The sequence below is a fragment of the Lithobates pipiens genome, unplaced genomic scaffold, assembly GCF_037356315.1.
Source record: "Lithobates pipiens isolate NorthernLeopardFrog02 unplaced genomic scaffold, aLitPip1_a1.2 Scaffold_8, whole genome shotgun sequence".
Taxonomy (NCBI): Eukaryota; Metazoa; Chordata; class Amphibia; order Anura; family Ranidae; genus Lithobates; species Lithobates pipiens.
Window position 1 is genome coordinate 454,782,958 of NW_027507903.1, and position 16,039 is coordinate 454,798,996.

General features: G+C 45.2%; 1 protein-coding gene across 1 annotated transcript in view; it reads right to left on the bottom strand.

The window, feature by feature from the left end:
- Positions 1-15,124, bottom strand: part of LOC143960131 (matrix metalloproteinase-21-like) — a 113,235-nt gene extending 98,111 nt beyond the window's left edge. The window contains exon 1 of the mRNA XM_077468427.1: positions 15,014-15,124. The gene's annotated coding sequence lies outside the window, so the exon portion shown is untranslated. The remainder of the gene's footprint in view (positions 1-15,013) is intronic.
- Between the last annotated feature and the right edge of the window lie 915 nt (positions 15,125-16,039).

Below are 16,039 nucleotides of genomic sequence, written 5' to 3' on the forward strand. Positions count from 1 at the left end.
AAGGCGGCACTAATAGGCACAGATAAGGCGGCACCGATGGGCACAGATAAGGCGGCACTGATGGGCAAAGATGGGCACAGATAAGATGGCACAGATGGGTGGCACGGATAAGTGGCACGGATGGGTGGCACGGATGGGCACTGATAGGTACCACTGATAGATGGGACTGATGGGCACTGATAGGTGGCACTGATAGGTGGCTCTGATAGGTGGCACTGCTGGGCACTGATGGGCGGCACTGCTGGGCACTGATGGGCGGCACTGCTGGGCACTGATGGGCGGCACTGGGGTGCAGCACCTTTGAGGCAGATTGTGGGCACTGTGGGTGGCACTGTTGGTGGCACTGCTGGATGGCACTGTGGGTGGCACTGTGGGTGGCACTGTGGGCACTATGGGCACTGATGGGGGGCACTGATGGGGGGCACTTACTTTTATTCAGGATGGCACTGCGGTGGGCAGGTGGGCACTGGCAGGGGGCAGGTGGCCGCCTGTACTGCTGGCCGTGATCGGGACTGATGTCCCGATCACGGGCGCCGGTGATCGGCTTTTTTTTTTTCTCCTCGCGCTGTCAGCGCGAGGAGGAATAATAGCCGATTACCGGCTCCGTTCTATCACATGATCAGCTGTCATTGGCTGACAGCTGATCACGTGATAAGGGGTCGGGATCGACCCCTTGCACGGATCGGTGATCAGGCGAGTCTCATGGACTCGCCGATCACAGAGCGCGCCGCGCGTGCCCCTCAGGGGGCGCGCAGGCCGCTCGTACACGGGACAACGTCAATAGACGTAGTCCCGGAAAAGTAGATCCGCGCTAATGCCGTCATTTGGCAATAGCGCGGATCTCAAGTGGTTAAAATCACTCGCAGCTATTATGAATTGTCGGCTCCGTAATACAGAGAACACTCATTAAAAGTCATTGATAAAAAATAAAAAAAATACAATAAAAAAAAAGCATGGGGGTCCCCCAAATTCAATTACCAGGCCCTTCAGGTCTGGTATGGATATTAAGGGGAACCCTGCGTCAAATGTAAAAAAAAATTGACGTGGGGTTCCCCCTAAATATCCATACCAGATCCTTCAGGTCCCCTCAAAGCACCTTGTCCCCATGTTGATGTGGAGAAGGGCCTCATCCCCACAACCCTGGCCGGTGGTTGTGGGGGTCTGCGGGCAGGGGGCTTATCAGAATCTGGAAGCCCCCTTTAACAAGGGGATCCCCAGATACCGCCCCCCCTGTTTGAAATGGTAAGGGGGTACAAAAGTACCCCTACCATTTCACAAAGTGGAGACAGAAGATGGATGGACTCGCTGCGCTGGATCAGATCAACCATCGCTGGAGAGATATCATCCGTCGCTGGATAGCAAGAGTGGATTACCACTGCTGGAATCTTTTTTTTTTTTTTAATAAAGGAATTTTTCAAAAGTGAGTTTGTCTTATTTAACTATTGTTTACACTTTCTTTGTGAAATGGTAGGGGTACTTTTGTACCCCCTTACCATTTCAAACAGGGCCAGGGTTGTGGGGATGAGGCCCTTCTCCACATCAACATGGGGACAAGGTGCTTTGAGGGGTCACAGACCCCCAAAGCATCCTCCCAATGTTGAGGGCATGTGGCCTGGTACGGTTCAGGAGGGAGGGGGGGGCGCTCTCTCGTCCCCCCTCTTTTCCTGTGGCCTGCCAGGTTGCGTGCTCGGATAAAAGGTCTGGTATGGATTTTTAGGGGAAACCCCACGTCAATTTTTTCACAGGCATACTATAGACACCCCCCAGCTACGAAATTTAAAGGAATATTACACTTTTATTGTTTCACTTTAATCATTATTAAAATCACTGCTCCCGAAAAAACATCAGTTTTTAAAACTTTTTTTTGCATTGATACATGTCCCCTGGGGCAGGACTTAGGTCCCCAAACACTTTTTAGAACAGTAACTTGCAGAATCTTTTCTCTCTGTCAAATATTTTTTCTCTGTCGAATATTTTCTCTATATAATCTTGTACTAATAGAGGTAAGGTTAGGCACATTCGACCATAGGTTCTATAGACACAGATTGTTATTGTCAGAGTCACGTCGAATCTCCTATTCTATATCGAACTGTTGTAACAAGAAAAAGGAAAATAAAGCATTTATTTATGTTGGATCTTTCGTTTTTCGGATTCTGTGCTTTCGTTATCGTTTGTCAAAACGAAAACGAAAATACCTGAAATTCGGACGAAAATGCATTCGGACGAAAACGAATGCACACGTCTAGAAGGAGTAGTGCTCAATTGTTTGTTTTGCTGAGAGGAATAGTGCCTTGTATAAATGGCAAGAATAGTGTCTTGTATAAATGGAAGGAACAGTGCCTCATCATTGTGTCAGTGGAGGAATAGTACCCCACCGTTGATGTCAGTGGGAGGAATAGCGCCCTATCGTTGATGTCAGTGGGAGGAATCGTGCTCCATCGTTGGTGTTAGCGTACTCCATCATTGGTGTTAGTACCTCATTGTTGGTATTATTGGGAGGAATAGTACCTCATTGCTGTTTTCAGTGGAAGGAATAGTGCCCCATTGTTGGTGTCAGTGGAAGGAATAGTGCCCCATCGTTAGTGTCAGTGAACGGTATCATGTCCAATCATTGGTGTCAGTGGGAGGAATTGTATCCATTCATTGATGTCAGTGGGAGGAATCATGCCTCATTATTGATGTTAGTGGGAGGAATAGTGCCCCATCATTGGTATCAGTGGGAGGAATAGTACCCCATTGTTGGTATTAGTAAAAGCAATAGTGTCTCATCATTGGTATCAGTTGGAGGATTAGTTCCTCGTTGGTGTCAGTGGAAGGAATGATGCCTCACCAATGGTGTTAAAGTGGATGTAAACCCCAAATTCTTTTTTTTTGTCTGGCACAATATAGAGTATGGGATTTCAGATCAGCTGTGTCTTGCCACAAAGAGTTAATCCAGCTCTGAGCAATCCTCATATCTTTTTTCAGTGAAATAAAATGGACAAACTGAAAACTTTGTCTGTTCTTCCCCCTTGCTGTGATTGACAGGGGATTTATATATCTTGTGAACTAACCTAAGACATGCATTATTTTTTAATTCCCACCCCCACTCCTTTCTTCAGCAGCTCTGCAAGGATTGGCTGATCCCCACCTCAGCATGATTTGGCTTGCTGAAGTTATGTGGGGAATTTTCTGGGTTTTTACTGGATGTTAGTGATCATAGCAGAAGTTCAGTGTAAGAAATACACAGGAGAAAATGCATGTTGATAAGGGGAGTGTAGAGGTGGGCGGGGAGACTACTGATATCACAACTCCACCCACTGAGCCCTGGAAAACAGACCCACCCACAGAATCTGCAGTTTTTCGGATCTCATAGCAGACAGAGGGGAGACATTTGACAGATAAGTATACATGCAGGAGGCATGTATATACTTCTAGATAACCAAAATTGCAGTAGTTTAGAATGGGTGAGATGAGAGTGGGTTTACATCCACATTAACCACTTGCCGACCGCCGCACGACGATATACGTCGGCAGAATGGCACGGGCAGGCATATGGGCGTATATATAAGTCCCTGCCTGCCCGCGGGTGGGGGGCCCGATCGGGCCCCCCCCCGGTGCCTGCGGCGGTCGGCATTCCTTCGAGAGCGATCCGGGATGAGGGGGCGGCCATTCATTCATGGCCACCCCCTCGCGATCGCTCTCGACGAATGGAAATCCTCCGTGACATCACTTCCTCTCCTGTAATGTAAACACAGGAGAGGAAGTGATGTATTCTCTCCTCCGTGTCGGTATTTTTCGTTCCGGCACCGAGGAGAGAGGTTCGGTGAGTTGCACCAACACACCACACATACAGTAGAACATGCCAGGCACACTCACACCCCCCCTTTACCCCCCGATCACCCCCCCAATTACCCCTGCCCCCCCAGTCACAGTGACACCAATTGCTTTTTTTTTTTTTTTTTGCATTGGTGTCATTTGTGACTGTAATAACTGTTAGGGCAGTTAGGGTTAGCCCCCTTTAGTTCTAATGTACCCCCCTAACCCCCCCAATAAAGGTTTAACCCCGTGATCACCCCCCGTCGCCAGTGTCACTAAGGCTGGGTTCACATTGCAGCGGTTTGAGAACGGATGTGATTCGCACCGCACTGCAGTGCAAATCACATCCGATCTCTGTGCGATTCGAGTTCAGCCATACAGATAGTATGGCTGAATTCGTGTCGCACCCGCCGCAAACTCGCACGGGACCCTTTTTTTGGTCCGCAGCAGAATCGGATCGCATGGGTGTTCACACCATGCGATCCGAGTTTGCAGATCGCACTGCGATATGCAAACTGATCTGGGGGTGTCATTATTTCACTGACACTCCCAGCAGTTCGCATAGGGCAGTGTGAACTGCCGCCGGGAGGCATGCGATGCGGGAACCCGCCGCGGATTCGTGGCGTTCCCGCATCGCTCCAGTGTGAACCCAGCCTAATAAGCGATCATTTTTCTGATCGCTGTATTAGTGTCACAGGTGACGCTAGTTAGGCAGGTAGGTATTTAGGTTCGCCGCAACTTTTTATAGCGCCAGGGACCCCCATATACTACCACATAAAGCCCCCTGATTGCCCCCTAGTTAACCCTTTCACCAGTGATCACCATATAACTGTTACAGGTGACGCTGGTTGGTTAGTTATTTTTTTATAGTTTCAGGGCACCCGCCATTTATTACCTAATAAAGGTTTAACCCCCTGATCACCCGGCGGGTGTCATTTGTGACTGTAATAACTGTTAGGGCAGTTAGGGTTAGCCTCCTTTAGTTCTAAGGTACCCCTCTAACCCCCCCAATAAAGGTTTAACCCCGTGATCACCCCCCGTCGCCAGTGTCACTAAGGCTGGGTTCACATTGCAGCGGTTTATGAGAACGGATGTGATTCGCACCGCACTGCAGTGCAAATCACATCCGATCTCTGTGCGATTCGAGTTCAGCCATACAGATAGTATGGCTGAATTCGTGTCGCACCCGCCGCAAACTCGCACGGGACCATTTTTTTGGTCTGCAGCAGAATCGGATCGCATGGGTGTTCACACCATGCGATCCGAGTTTGCAGATCGCACTGCGATATGCGAACTGATCTGGGGGTGTCATTAACATTTCACTGACACTCCCAGCAGTTCGCATAGGGCAGTGTGAACTGCCGCCGGGAGGCATGTGATGCGGGAACCCGCCGCGCATTCGTGGCGTTCCCACATCACTCCAGTGTGAACCCAGCCTAATAAGCGATCGTTTTTCTGATCGCTGTATTAGTGTCACAGGTGACGCTAGTTAGGCAGGTAGGTATTTAGGTTCGCCGCAGCTTTTTATAGCGCCAGGGACCCCCATATACTACCGCATAAAGCCCCCTGATTGCCCCCTAGTTAACCCTTTCACCAGTGATCACCATATAACTGTTACAGGTGACGCTGGTTGGTTAGTTATTTTTTTTATAGTTTCAGGGCACCCGCCATTTATTACCTAGTCTCACTAGTGTACCCCTAAATTTAGGGGTGTCTACTTTCCAAAATGGGGTCATTTGGGGGGGGTTTGTGCCATCTTGGCATTTTATGGCCTTCAAAACTGTAACGCCCTTAGAAAGCCTGAAGGCGGTGCTTGGTTTTCGGGGCCCCGTACGCGGCTAGGCTCCCAAAAAGTCCCACATATGTGGTATCCCCGTACTCAGGAGAAGCAGCAGAATTTATTTTGGGGTGTCATTTCACATATGCCCATGGCATGCGTGAGCAATATATCATTTAGTGACAACTTTGTGAAAAAAAAAAAAAAAAAAGTTTGTAATTTTCCCGCAACTTGTGGCAAAATATAAAATATTTCATGGACTCAACATGCCTCTCAGCAAATAGCTTGGGGTGTCTACTTTCTAAAATGGGGTCATTTGTGGGGGTTTTGTGCCATCTTGGCATTTTATGGCCTTCAAAACTGTAATAGGTAGTGAGGAGTGAAGTCAAATATTTACGCCCTTAGAAAACCTGAAGGCGGTTCTTGGCTTTCGGGGCCCCGTACGCGGCTAGGCTCCCAAAAAATCCCACACGTGTGGTATCCCCGTACTCAGGAGAAGCAGCAGAATTTATTTTGGGGTGTCATTTCACATATGCCCATAGCATGTGTGAGCAATATATCATTTAGTGACAACTTTGTGTAAAAAAAAAAAAAAATTTTTTTTTTGTCATTATTCAATCGCTTGAGGCAAAAAAATAAAATATTCGATGGGCTCAACATGCCACTTATCAATTTCCTTAGGGGGTCTACTTTCCAAAATGGGGTCATTTGGGGGGGTTTTGTACTGCCCTGCCATTTTAGCACCTCAAGAAATGAGATAGGCAGTCGTAAACTAAAAGCTGCGTAAATTCCAGAAAACGTACCTTAGTTTGTAGATGTGACAACTTTTGCGCAAACCAATAAATATACAATTATTGACTTTTTTTTTACCAAAGACATGTGGCTGAATACATTTTGGCCTAAATGTATGACTAAAATTGAATTTATTGGATTTTTCTAATAACAAAAAGTAGAAAATATCATTTTTTTTCAAAATTTGCGGTCTTTTTCCATTTATATCGCAAAAAATAAAAATCGCAGAGGCAATCAAATACCATCAAAAGAAAGCTCTATTTGTGGGAAGAAAAGGACGCAAATTTTGTTTGGGTACAACATTGCATGACCGCGCAATTACCAGTTAAAGCAGCGCAGTGCCAAATTGTAAAAAGACCTCTGGTCATTTACCAGCAAAATGGTCCGGTCTGAAAGTGGTTAAGGCAAAGAAATGTTCACATTTGGCCCGTGGACCACAGTTTGCAGACTATTGCTCTATGTCACAAGTAATAAGAGAAGGACAGGGTTCCCTAGTCTTATTTTGTTTCTATTCTCCTGATTGAAAACGGTGAGTGAGCATTGTCACCCTAGGGCTGGTGTGTTACTGGCATTACCACCCAATGAAAATAAAGAAAAAAAATGACAAAAGAAAAGTAATGCAGCCCAATCGCCACATTTAATGAATGGTATGTATCTTAAACCAAAAACATTTTTTTAAGTCTTCATTAGAGTAGGGTAGGATTAGTATATATAGGTAAAGAAAAGAACAGAAAAATGGACAATTATATCACTTGCAGAATTTCTGTATTAAAATTGGTAACTTTATTGTATCACAAATGTATTAGTCATATTAAACCTTTATTAAAAAAAAAAAAAAAAAAAAAAAAGTTTGCATAGAGCAGCCCCAATTCTCATCTTCTAGGGTCCCCTGCTGGTGCTCTTGGCTCCTCCCCTCTTCTGAGTACCCCCCTAGTAAGCCGCTTGCCAAGGGGGGCCTCGTGCGGGTTCGCTCTTTGTAGTCTTAGCTGAGATCCTCTAGTCCCTTTATTATCTTTGTTGCCCTTCTCTGGACTCTCTCCAGTTCCAACACCTCCATATTGGGGACTGGTGCCCAGAACTGGACAGCATACTTCAGGTGTGCCTGGACCAGAGTCTTGTAGAGTGGGAAATTTATCGTTTTATCCCTGGATTGAATCACCTTTTTATTGCATGCTAATTCTATTGGCTTTGCTTGCAGCAGCTTGCTATTGCATGCCATTGCTGAGCCTGTCATCTATTAGAACCCCCAGGTCCTTTTCCATCCTAGATTCCCCCAGATGTTCTCCCCCTAGCGAGTAACTTGCGTTTGTATTTTTTAGTGCCCAAATGCATTACTTTACATTTTCAACATTAAACCTCATTTGCCATGTAGTTGCCCAACCCATTATATTTTTTTAAGTTTTCGCTCAGAAGTTTTTGCCCTGCTTAGCTTTGTATCATCCGCAAATATTGAGATTGAGCTATTTATCCCATCATCTATATCATTTATAAATGAATTAAACAGAATTGGTCCCAGGACAAATCCTTAGGGGACCCCACTTACCACACTGGACCATTCCGAGTACTTGCTATATATCACCTATATCATACGTATTCGTGTATATTCCAAAATGAGTACAGTATTAGAAAAGATAGGCATCTGCGATAGCTTATACAAAAAAGTTGTCTAAATGGACTATAGTTCTTCAGACAGCATTCATGATTATTTTCTATAATTGTCATCTCCATCTAGTGGTCTTAAAGAGGAAGTAAACCCTCTCTAAAAAAAACAAAAAGAAAACAACACCCTGCAGGAAAAAGGCATGATGAGCTAGTATGCATAGCATACTAACTCATTATGAATTACCTGAGTTCGAAGCCCCCTGAAGCGACCCTCGTCCACCTCCTCTGTTGCCGCCATGATACCCAGAGTGATTTCCGGGTATCGCTGCTCCGGCGCTGTGACTGGCCAGAGCAGTCATGACGTCACTCCGGCGCATGCGCGCGGAACCTGTCAGTGACGGCATGATCGCCTTCACTAACGGCACGCTCAGTGCGCCTGCGCTGTACACATCGGTGCCTGATTTAGGGAAATATCTCCTTAACTGTGTAGGTTAAGGAGATATTTCTTGCACCTACAGGTAAGCCTAGGTTAAAGTGGTCTGTAAGGGTTTGCAACTACTTTAATGCAGAGTCAACCAGAGACCTGTTCTGAGAGAAGGAGTAGTACAGCAAGCCAATGTGCAGCACTGCATGTGACGGATATACTCAATGTTTGTAAAGATTATACAGTATGAACGTCATAACAAATATTACTTTATGGCAAAAATATCTCAATATACGTGCTAAAAAATATACCACCCCTGTATGCAACATTTACAGGTATACACATATTGAAAAACGCATAAAAGCTCCAGGTGAACAGCTAAATACGCAGATTAAATACTGTTTTCCTGCCAAGGGATATATTTTTGGTCTGCCAGTTATGGGATTCATACAGTTCTGCCCCACAACACAGCCCTGTCTGTCAGGGGAGAGACCTGATTTTTCAGGTTCAGTAACACTTATAGTTCTCACCACCTCCCAAGTCTTCTGTCCCCAACAGCTGATGAAAGGAGAAGCAGCAGACTGATAAACTAATCATGTTCCCCTGCTCTCTCCTCCTATCAGCATGTTCCTTGTACTTCAGCACAGCTGATTGTCAGCTTATGCTGCTTCTTCCACACCTGTCTGATCTCTGCTGTAGAGGTACTGTAAGAGGCAGATGCTGATTCTAAATTGGGTATGTACACTACATGTAATAAAAAAAAAATCTATATTCCCATTAAAGCTGAACTTTGGCATAACAGCTAACTATTTGGATAAAATAAAGATGTACTGTAGCACCTTCTAGTGTGCTAGGGTTCTTAGTGTAGGTTCCTAGTGTAGGTAAATGTATTTTAAACTCAGGGCTAAGAGTGAGCTGTGAATCTGGGTAAGGACTGGATGACTCATCCTAGCAGCCTCTCTGGTGCCTCCTCCTGTTTTCTGGAACATTGGAGAATATTCTGGACATATTGGGAGGATGTAAGGAGGAGCTGCTTGGAATATTTATGAGGACCTTATCCCCAGTAAAACGGCTGTCAGGGGGCAGGCCACCTCATAAATAGGTATGAGTCATGCCAGCAGGGGTAGTCGGGTGGAAGATGGAGATGGAGTGCTGGGAAGGGTGTCGGTGACTCTTGAGGATCCATCCTAGTCTGGGGCTTGGGTGCTGGAAGGATCCTGCCAAAACACACAGAGGAAGCCCTTCCTGGAGGCTCAGGAACAAGAAGAGAGGACAGCAAGTGCAGGTCAGCATGTCTGGGAGATCTCCTGAGAGTCAGACGGGTGGGCTGGTGAGTGTCAGTCTGGAGGACTGTCGAGAGAAATTAGCCTGGAGGGCTAGTGAAAGGGGCAGCTGCAGCGAAGTGGATTGGCAGTGCCTGAAGAGGTGGTGTTGGGATCAGAGGCCACAGGAGTTATACAAGTTGGACACTGTAATTCTTTATACACAGTAAGGGGCCTCAGGTTCCTGCCTGTAATGGGCTATCGCCTTTAATCTGACTGAGCGACTGTCAGATCTTCATAATGATCTAACTGGGTTCTGCAACCGTGTGCTGGAGGAAGGAAATTAGCTAAATATAGAGACTGTATGCATATAGGGAGTTGTCCTTGAAGTTGTTGAAGTCAAGTGAGCTTCTCATAACCTCCCATCCCCATCCAAGTTTTTGTAGCCAAGCCTTGCTTTCAGAAAGCGGCGTGGTAGACAGGCGTCGAACCAGAAGTGGGTAGAGCCAAGCCTCTTTCTCATGGAGAGGCCAAGCTGGAGACAGCTCATTGGCTGGTAGCACATTAGAAGTGAGGCTTGGCTATTAGGAATGTACGCTTAGTATAGTGGGGGACGTAATATGTTCTTAGATGCCTTGAGTGGGCTGTCTTTTTATCAATGGACTCTAGCACCCATTTTTGATATGCATGATGGCACTAAAGGGGAAATACAATTACTATTTTAAAAAACGGCCTGGAATTAGTTACGTCCTCCCGGTTTCCAACCTGAAGTGACATCAAGCGGAAGTGTTTTGGCGCCATGAACATCTTGGGGGTCACCATTCTTTTATAAGCGATGCTTTGGGGGGGTCCACTCCGTATTCGAAACGCATTGGGTGGACTTCTTTGCAGACATCGCTTGCATTTATCTATATGCTGATTGATACTCGTAAAATGTGACTGTTTTATTTACTTTTTATATTAAAGCTTTTCTGTGTGACAGTATTACGCTATGTTAGACTTTTATTTTCATGGTTCCACGCACATTAGTACTATCCCGTCCTTTATTTGACATCTTTGGAAAAATAATGATCATCTGCCAATTGATGTTCTGACGAATTGTGGTGTGAGCTGAGACTGTGGACTACCTACATTCATCGGGCCGAGTTTTGTACACAAGCCTTTATGACTTGGGGGGCATATGCCTAGCTAAGTCCAAGTTTTTCTGTAAGCCTCCTCCATTCTCATGGTGGTGGTGGTGTTGCACTTGGGAAGAGTACACCTCTGGAAGATTTTACTCAAATTGGGCACCAATTTTTCCTTTTTTTAGGAGTGTAGTGACACTTGCACTTTAAAAAGTGGTTATGGACTACACTTTCTAAAATAATAATTTTAAAATAATATTTTTTCACTGAACATTGTCTTGATCACCATGTCTGGGTTTACATACTATATATGAATCAGTTCCAAGTTTGTATTTTGGATATATATATATGTTTTCACGTATATTTATGATTTAGTACTTTGGTATAGCGCTATACATATTTTTCTTTTAGAATTTCCATCCAAGTTATTACCCTCAATAAATAACAAAAAAACTAAAGTCACAGGCTGTTCTCTAAAGTCACTGACTGTTCTCGGAGTTCGTGGCTGCGCAGGGTGGGGGATCCCAGTCTATTTGCAGCTCATTAGGGGGTGCGTTGCACATACATGTGAACTGTTTTACTGTACCTGTCCAAACATTAGGGACAATTCTTTGTAATACAGCAAAGACTGCTTGGCTAAAAGTGTTGACTTTCCCTCTTACTTTATAAGTCTTGCAGTACTGCAGATTACAAAAGTCGGACAAAGTCTTTGTTCGACACTTTGTTTTTTAGTGTTTTTTTTAGAAAGCAGCTGCAGCCTAGAGGTAGAAGGAGCCAGAAGAAGCTGCAGCCAAGGAGGCAGAGGGTATGCCAAGGACTCTGTTGCTCTCCTTAGGAAAGCAGGGGTCTCTCTGCAGAGGTATGACACTCCCAATAAGTCAGACCTATAGCTAACACACCAGGAGGCATGTCAAACCTCTGCAGGGAGATCACTGCTTCCACACAGAGAACAAAGGTCTTTCTCAACATGCTGACAGGAGAGGCTTTTTAAAGAGAACCAACTATAAGACTTTGCTAGACTTTTGCCATACGATAAACCAAAAATATATTTGAGGCTAGATGCGCACATTTGTGTCTGTATTTTCATATGTTTTCTTTTTTTAGCACATTTTTTAGCACATTTTTTTAGCATATTTTTTTAGCACATTTATATGCATTCTTTGCTTAGCCAATGAAAACAGATAAAGTAGTGGTTGCTAGGGTATGTGTGCTTCTTGTCATGTGCAAAAACACATGAAAATGAGTTACATTTATTTTTTCAGACCCTGTCATTGAAGTCCATGCACCAAAAAAATTCACCTGCACTGCTTTTCCCAAAGCATGGCAGTGCAGCACACAGGTGTGAATGGGCCTCTTAGAAAAGAATAGCAACCCTCTTGTTGTGTATTAATGCTCATTGGACAATGTATTATATTGCACAGGTGTAAATGGGGCATAAATGTTCAGATGGCCTTTCATGAATCCAGGGCTGATCCTGGGTGGGTGCACCCAGGCGCCGAAGAGGTGGGGGTGCCAAAGCGCCAGAGTGCTCCCTTCCCTCCTCCTCTCCTTGTCTGTGTCACCCACACAGTGGCCTCTCCCCCCACATGCTGTTGCAGCCCAGCACGCACAGGGAGGATCCACTCATCACCCCACCCACTTAGGCACTGATGATCGAGAGCTGAGCGCCCTCAGGGGCTTTGCCCAGCCATGGATCCAGGGCCCTGCTGCCACCTCAGGGCGGGAGATTGTGGCATTCTTGGTATGCCCTGGGCTGCCACTAGGCCTGGGTTGAAGGAAGGACCTGACAGGAGGAGAGGACTCGGGGAGGCAGAAGATCAGGCCACCAACTGACTACCAGAAGGAGAGGTAAGTGAGCCATCACAACAAGGCTTAGAAAAACCCTTAGTGGGGTGACTGTAGGGGGAGGGGTATTTGGTTAATAGTGTGTCCGCTGAGACCAATGCTGGAGGTTAATAGTGTGTCCGCTGAGACCAGTGCTAGTGGTTCATAGTGCGTCCGCTGAGACCAGTGCTGGTGGTTCATAGTGCGTCTGCTGAGACCAGTGCTGGGGGTTAATAGTGCATCCGCTGAGACCAGTGCTGGGGGTTAACAGTGCGTCCACTGAGTTCAGTGCTGGGGGTTAATAGAGCGTCCGCTGAGACCAGTGCTGGGGGTTAATAGTGTGTCCGCTGAGACTAGTGCTGGGGGTTAATAGTGTGTCCACTGAGACCAGTGCTGGGGGTTAATAATGCGTCTGCTGAGACCAGTGTTGGGGGTTAATAGTGTGTCCGCTGAGACCAGTGCTGGGGGTTAATAGTGTGTCCACTGAGACCAGTGCTGGGGGTTAATAATGCGTCCGCTGAGACCAGAGCTGGGGGTTAATAGTGCGCTGTAACAAAGTCCCGTCTCCTAGACAGGCTCCTGTTAGATAGACAGAACACTGGTAGACTGCAATTGGTGGACACTGGTAGGTTGCAATTGGTGGGCACTGGTAGACTGCAATTGGTGGGCACTGACAGCCTGCAATTGGTGGGCACTGGTAGGCTGCAATTGGTGGACATTGATGAGCTGCATTTAATGGGCACTGATAAGCTGCATTTGGCGGGCACTGATAAGGCTGAATTTGGTGGACACTGGTATGCTGCAATTGGTGGGCACTGGTAGGCTGCAACTAGTGGGTGCCGATGAGGTAGCATTTGATGGGAAATGGTAGGCTGCATTTGATGCATTGATCTCTTGTATCATTTCCACAGTCTCTGACCATTTCTTGAAACATGTCTGCATTCTCTGACACCAGTGAAAAAATTATTAGTGCCCCCCCAAAAACAAAAGTATTAGTGCCTCCCCCCCCCAGTTTTGACTGTGGTATCCTATGAGCCCCCCCTATATATTGTTCCTAGATATATGCATATGACAGGGGTGGACTGACAACTCATGGGGCCCCTGGCAATAGGAGATTATGGGGCCCCGGGGCAATAGGAGAAGATTATGGGGCCCCTGGGCAATAGGAGAAGATTATGGGGCCCCCAGGCAATAGGAGATTATGAGGCCCCCAGGCAATAGATTATGGGGCCACACAGTATGCACACATACAGTATACACACACAGAATACACATACACACACTGAAAAGGTACTGGAGAATCGGGGCAGCTATTATCTTGGGAGATAGACAGAACACTGAACCAATGAAGTGAAATTGAATCAGTGTGACATGTATCATAGGAGCTGAGAGCCGGTCTAGGAGGCGGAACTTTGTTACAGTGGCCGCCCGGGAGATTCAAATCCAATCCAGTTTGAACAGCGTTATGATTATTATTATTATGAAAAACTGTTATTTATGCGTAACAGTTTTATTTAAATGGTATGTCAAGAATTTTTTTTGTTAGTTTTAGATTGAGTGGAGAAGATTTTTACCACTTTCTGGGGCTTCATTATGGAAATATTCCCTCACTGTCCATCCCGGTGACAACTGTTAAACCAGACAGGAAGTGAAGAAACATCTGCAACTGGGTCACAGCCAGAAATACAAATGTAACAGGAGTTTTGTCCTTTCCCTAAGAGCCGGTTCACACAGCGGGCGATGCGAGGCGACACGACTCGCCTCGCCTCGCTCTCGCAAGTCGCCCCCGTTCTGTACAATGGAACCGTTCTGAGAGGAGCGACTCGAGTCGCTCCGACTCAGAAAAAAGGTTCCTGTACTACTTTTGGGCGACCTCGGGGCGACTTGCATTGACTTCTATACAGAAGTCATTTGCAAGTCGCCGCCGAGGCCGCTGCAGGTCGCGGCGAGGCAAGTCGGAGTCGCCTCGCCTCGCCTGCAGTGTGAACCGGCCCTTACTGTACAATTCTTAATGAATGGGCTGCCCTAAAGCACTGCCCATCAACACACATGCATTACCACAACTTAATATAAATAGGCAATCAAAAAACAAACAAACAAGAAAACCTTCTGAGCAATGTATATAATATAAAAATACATTCAAAGTTACATCTGGCTTTACATTGTCGAATCAATCCCATTCATTTATTTCTCAAAATTATATATAATTGCATTGTGTGTGTTTTCGGTATAGTTATTTATTTTCTCGACACAACTCCGTGATGTATAGGCTCTTTCAGTATGTGTACATTTATTTATAAAATTAGCTGAACTTCGTAGTAATTTAGCTAAGGCAAGCTCTTCCTAAACCACAGAAAAAAAAATGCATTCACTATCCACAGATTCATAAATAGGAGTAATTAAAAATTACCTTTTTTGTTCTGTTTTTGTGAAATTCCTTGTGGTCATCAGGCAGACGGCTGAGCTTTATGCAGTTAATGTAGCTTCGGTGACTGGTGTGCTGTAAAATACAAGAATCCTGAACTCCCAACAGCTGTGTCTCTTCAGCTCCTCCCACACACAGCCATTTTTAAATCATGGTTATTTTTCCTTTTGCTTTTAGAATCTATTTTTTCTTTGATAGCAAAAATGTGGGAAGATAGCCAAGGAGAGGCTACTTTTACTATCCAACTAAAAACAATGGCGGAAAGATTGGTGAACAATGTTATAAGGAAAACCTATAAACACTGGTATAATATTTGTACATAAAAACAAAAACCTCTGCACTACGGAAAAAAAACATTATGAGGGAAAACAGCACACCAAAAAGTGTCAGGATACCAAACACCTAAAAGCACTTTAAACAAAAAATAGGTTGCACTATCCCTTTAAAAGTACAACATATTTTGTGAATACATTTTTTTTTTTTATACATACAGTATCTCACAAAAGTGAGTACACCCCTCACATTTTTTAAAATATTTTATTATATCTTTTCATGTGACAACACTGAAGAAATGACATTTTACTATAATGTAATGAGTGTACAACTTGTATAACAGTGTACATTTGCTGTCCCCTCAAAATAACTCAAAACACAGCCATTAATGTCTAAACCTCTGGCAACAAAAGTGACTACACCCCTAAGTGAAAATGTCCAAATTGGGCCCAATTAGCCATTTTCCCTACCCGATGTCATTTGACTCGTTAGTGTTACAAGGTCTCAAGTGTGATAAGGTGTGTTAAATTTGGTGTTATCACTCTCACTCTCTCATACTGGTCACTGGAAGTTCAACATGGCACCTCATGACAATGAACTCTCTGAGGATCTGAAAAAATAAATTGTTGCTGTTGGACCCTGGGCAAAAAATGTATCCCCCCCCCACCCCATGCAATTTCACTCTCCACCTGCTCTGAGACATACAATAGATAGCAGCTAGACTTAAAATCAGTTTAC